Below are 4,713 nucleotides of genomic sequence, written 5' to 3' on the forward strand. Positions count from 1 at the left end.
ATGGTAGGGATAGTGCTGTTTTGAAGTGGTTAACTTGTCTGTTAGAAGATGAGGGATGATGTTGTTTTGAAGTGGTTAACTTGTCTGTAAGATGGTAGGGATGGTGCTGTTTTGAAGTGGTTAACTTGTCTGTTAGAAGATGAGGGATGATGTTGTTTTGAAATGGTTAACGCAAGGGATGATGCTGGTTAACTTGTCTGTAAGAGTTTAAAGGTGTGTTGGTTTAAAGCCATTCTTCGTGTATGAAAAAGGGATGTGGGTCCAACGAAATGATTATTGTTGTAAAATTTAAATATTTTCTTTGTAAAAAATGTAATACACGTTCAACTCATCATAAAAATGTTGATAAGTAAATATTGACTTAATAAAAATATTACATGTACACGTATAGTTGTAGATTTCACGTCCTATGTAAATGTCATATTTTTTGTGTCTGTTTAGTGACGTAGATTCCTTCCATATGTCTTAACTTATACTTGACAAGTTGCTGAGAGAAGTAGTAAATTAACCATGTACTCAACCCATCCCATACACAACGGATACGGAAATGAAGGTAACATTCCAACACTATATTACACATGATGTTTTATATCAGAGTTCCTTGCATGTGTGTTGTGAGTATTATAACTGTTTGAAGTCATTTTTACAAGTGGTGCTGTAAATTGTTTAAATTATGTTCTTGGGTGATATATAATATATGGCTCGTTACTAAAGGGCACTCTATAAAGCGCAGCTCACATTCTGATTAATAGCTATAATTGTTTGTTCTTTAAATTTCCTATGATAACACTTGTTCAAAGTTTCTTCTTTGCGCATGGTCGGTAACTGCACACGTGGAGTGTTCATATCAAGATAATCCTTATTTGAGTGAGGAACGTAAGGGTGGAATGAAAGCTATGTTCTTTCTTCACTGAACACAGAGGCCTCTGTGGTTAGGGGAAGCTGTTGACGGAACTTGTCTATTAGTTGACCTCCATGTGTCAGTATTGCGACCAAACTCTGCAGTTTAAAAATACTTTTCACTGTCTGCACAACAGTCAACCATGTGCTATACACGTATCACATTGATTGAGCTTTGAAGTATAAGACATTGTGCGTTTATCTCATTCTTGAGCATGATTTCACAGAATATATATAATACAAAACTAACAGAAGAGACGTTTTGACCATACTAACTTTGCTTATACTAACTGGACTTTATCTAACCTAACGAAACAAACGACTGTAGCGGATACAATGTCATTCTATGTTCATATTCTAAATAGTAAGACGTGACGACCGTATAGGATGTCGTAGCAAGATTTCATCTCGGATAATATGACGACCATATGGGATGCCGTAACAGTATTTTATCTAGGGTAACGTGACGACCGTATAGGATGTCGTAACAGTATTTCATCTAGGGTAACGTGACGACCGTATAATACGGCATATCTTTTTCTATTATGTTCTAACTATCAAGCTTTTATCTAGGGTAATGTGACAACTGTATAGAATAGTATATCGTTGTAAGTTATCTTCTAATTAGCAGAACTAGGGTAACATGACGACCGTATAAAATATCATATCAGGATTTTAACTAGGGTAATGTGACAACTGTATAGAATAGGATATCGTTGTAAGTTATCTTCTTATTAGCAGAACTGCATCTAGGGTAACATGGCGACCGTATAAGATATCATATCAGGATTCTATCTAGGGTAACGTGACGACCGTATTGGATATCATATCTTTTTGTATTGTAGTCTAACTAGCAAGATTTTATCCAGGTTTATGTGACAACTATATATGATAAGATATCGTTATATCCTACTACCAGGGTAAGGGTAACGTTCAGTTATTTGTGCCTAATAATGCAGGTGTTTTGTTGTTTTCACACAGAAAGGGAGAATATGACTTCTCTCCAAGATGGTTGGTTAAAAGATTTGTTTTTAATTAACCGGTACATCATAACTGTGTGACCATCCACAGAATATTTACATCAGATCAACTTCCACGAGTAATATTAACTCGATGTATTAATTAGGCCTCAAGCTGTAGCTACTCTCATTTTCTGATCTGTCAGAAAATTTCAAAAATTGTAGTAATACATATCTTTAATTGCACCAAATTCCATGTTAAAAGTTAGATAAATCAATGAAGACTGATACAACACAATAAAAATTGAACTCTCTCACGGCTATATCAACACAACCAGATACCAAAACTTTATAAATCTTTCCGTAAACGGGCACCTATTAAGTTTATGAAATTTTGTAACGTGTAATAATATTTGCTGTTGTAAAGTAAGAAATGTAACACTAATGAATTAGATGTATCTTAAGCTTTATCTCACAATGACAAAGAGTATACCTTTTTAGAGATCTAGATCCTATAGAGCAGATTGGTTTTAAAAGTAACTTTAAAATATAACTTTATAGCAAACTACAGGTAGGAAATAATCTTGTCTACGTAAGTAAAATATAACTTTATTGTAAACTAAAGGTACGAAATAATATTGTCTACGTAAGTAAAATATGACTTTATAGTAAACTACAGGTAGGAAATAATCTTGTCTATGTAAGTAAAATATAACTATATAGTAAACTACAGGTACGAAATAATCTTGTCTACGTAAGTAAAATATAACTATATAGTAAACTACAGGTACGAAATAATCTTGTCTACGTAAGTAAAATATAACTTTATTGTAAACTACAGGTACGAAATAATCTTGTCTACAATAAAGTTATATTTTACTTACGGTAAACTACAGGTACGAAATAATCTTGTCTATGTAAGTAAAATATAACTATATAGTAAACTACAGGTAGGAAATAATCTTGTCTAGGTAAGTAAAATATAACTTTATTGTAAACTACAGGTACGAAATAATCTTGTCTATGTAAGTAAAATATAACTTTATTGTAAACTACAGGTACGAAATAATCTTGTCTACGTAAGTAAAATATAACTTTATTGTAAACTACAGGTGTGAAATAATCTTGTCTACGTAAGTAAAATATAACTTTATTGTAAACTACAGGTACGAAATAATCTTGTCTATGTAAGTAAAATATAACTATATAGTAAACTACAGGTAGGAAATAATCTTGTCTACGTAAGTAAAATATAACTTTATTGTAAACTACAGGTACGAAACGATCTTGTCTACATAAATAAAATATAGGTTTGTGGTGAACTATAGCTGTAGAAATAACGTCGTGGTGAAGTAAAACAGTTTTTTTGTGGACTAATTATCGTTCTTACAAGCTGTAAACTATAAATCACTGTTTCAAGTCATCAGACAAGTTCTTGTATTTCACACTATAATACATAACTACTCGATAGTTTTATAGTTTTTCCCAAGTCCTGGAATCCATATCATTTTATTATTAAGTCGGATATTTATATTTTTAGCTACATTTCATTAGAAATCTATAGTTAGAATTCGTTCAATTCGTCTTCTGGAGTTTCAGATAGATCAATCTCTGGTTTTTAATTTTTGAAAGAGTTTACTATCGTAACGGCATTTCGTAATTCTTTTCGTAGGGTCCATATTTTGTTCGAAACTTGATATTTTCTCTTCTTTCCACACACACACACACTAGTGTTTTTATCCCAAGTTTTAACTTGAGTGTCTTGGTTCAAGGTGACTGCTAATCGCTAAAGTTAAGTTTTTATTAAAAGCAACGATAATATGTGTTGGGCGATGGGTACAAGTGTTTTATATAAGTTTAACGTTCGAGTACGTAACGTTTTAACTTGCTAAACGTGTATATGCTTGTAGTAATCAAAGTTTACTGTATATAAGTATATGGAAACCAAACCTAAGTATTTAGCTTTGAAAAATGTATTGGTGTCGGCTAAAAGTGTCACAGATATCAATTTATTATTTAACAAATATATTTACTCATATTATTCAACTCTCACGATGTAACAGTATCTTGGCGAAAAAGAAAATAAATTATTTTGTGAATAAAATATTTCAACCTCATTTTTATTTGTTTGTTTGTTTACTTCTTTGTTGTTGCTATGAACAAAGTAACACAATAGGCTTCTGCGCTGTTCCAACAATGGTTTCAGACTTACCGCTGAGCCACTGGGAAACAATATTATATTTCAACAAGTTTGTTCCAGTACGGATGTGATTGCTTGGATACAGAGTATTGCCCAATCTATTAATATTGTCAGCAAAAATGAACTAATAACTAATATAGTTTAAAGACTGACGTAATATTGTTTTACTATAGTTCAAAATATGAGATTCAGATTACTGCTCAAAAATTTAACAACTGCGAAATATTTTTCATAAGATTAATAAAATTGGTATATTGTCCGAAAGGTGGCTGAGTGGTAAATCTGAAGACTTATGAAGTTAATTAAGCTTTCTAATTAACAATAAAACAAATAGGAAATATTACTCAAACTACTAACAAATACAACTTTTCTTTAGAAATTGAACAAATGTCTGATGTCTATGTAAAAGTAGTCCTAAGTATGAATGTTCAGGGTTGTGTCTCAGCTGATGTCTAGATAAAAGTGGTCGGTAAGTATGAGGTGTTCAGGGTTGAGTCTCAACTGATGTCTATATAAAATAAGTCAGTAAATATGAGGTGTTTTGGGTTGAGTTTCAACTAATGTTTATATAAAAGTGGTCGGTAAGTGTGAGGTGTTCAGGGTTGTGTCTCAGCTGATGTCTAGATAAATGTAGTCAGTAATTATGAGGTGTTT

The 4,713-nt window shown here is 32.0% G+C and overlaps 1 long non-coding RNA gene across 1 annotated transcript; it reads left to right on the plus strand.

Moving 5' to 3' along the window:
* Positions 1-6: 6 nt before the first annotated feature.
* LOC111083372 lies at positions 7-3,976 on the plus strand. Its single transcript, XR_002609003.1, has 2 exons — positions 7-2,700; positions 2,756-3,976. It is a non-coding gene; the product is annotated as an uncharacterized LOC111083372 (long non-coding RNA).
* Positions 3,977-4,713: the final 737 nt, after the last annotated feature.

Source organism: Limulus polyphemus, unplaced genomic scaffold (assembly GCF_000517525.1).
Source record: "Limulus polyphemus unplaced genomic scaffold, Limulus_polyphemus-2.1.2 Scaffold9284, whole genome shotgun sequence".
Lineage (NCBI taxonomy): Eukaryota > Metazoa > Arthropoda > Merostomata > Xiphosura > Limulidae > Limulus > Limulus polyphemus.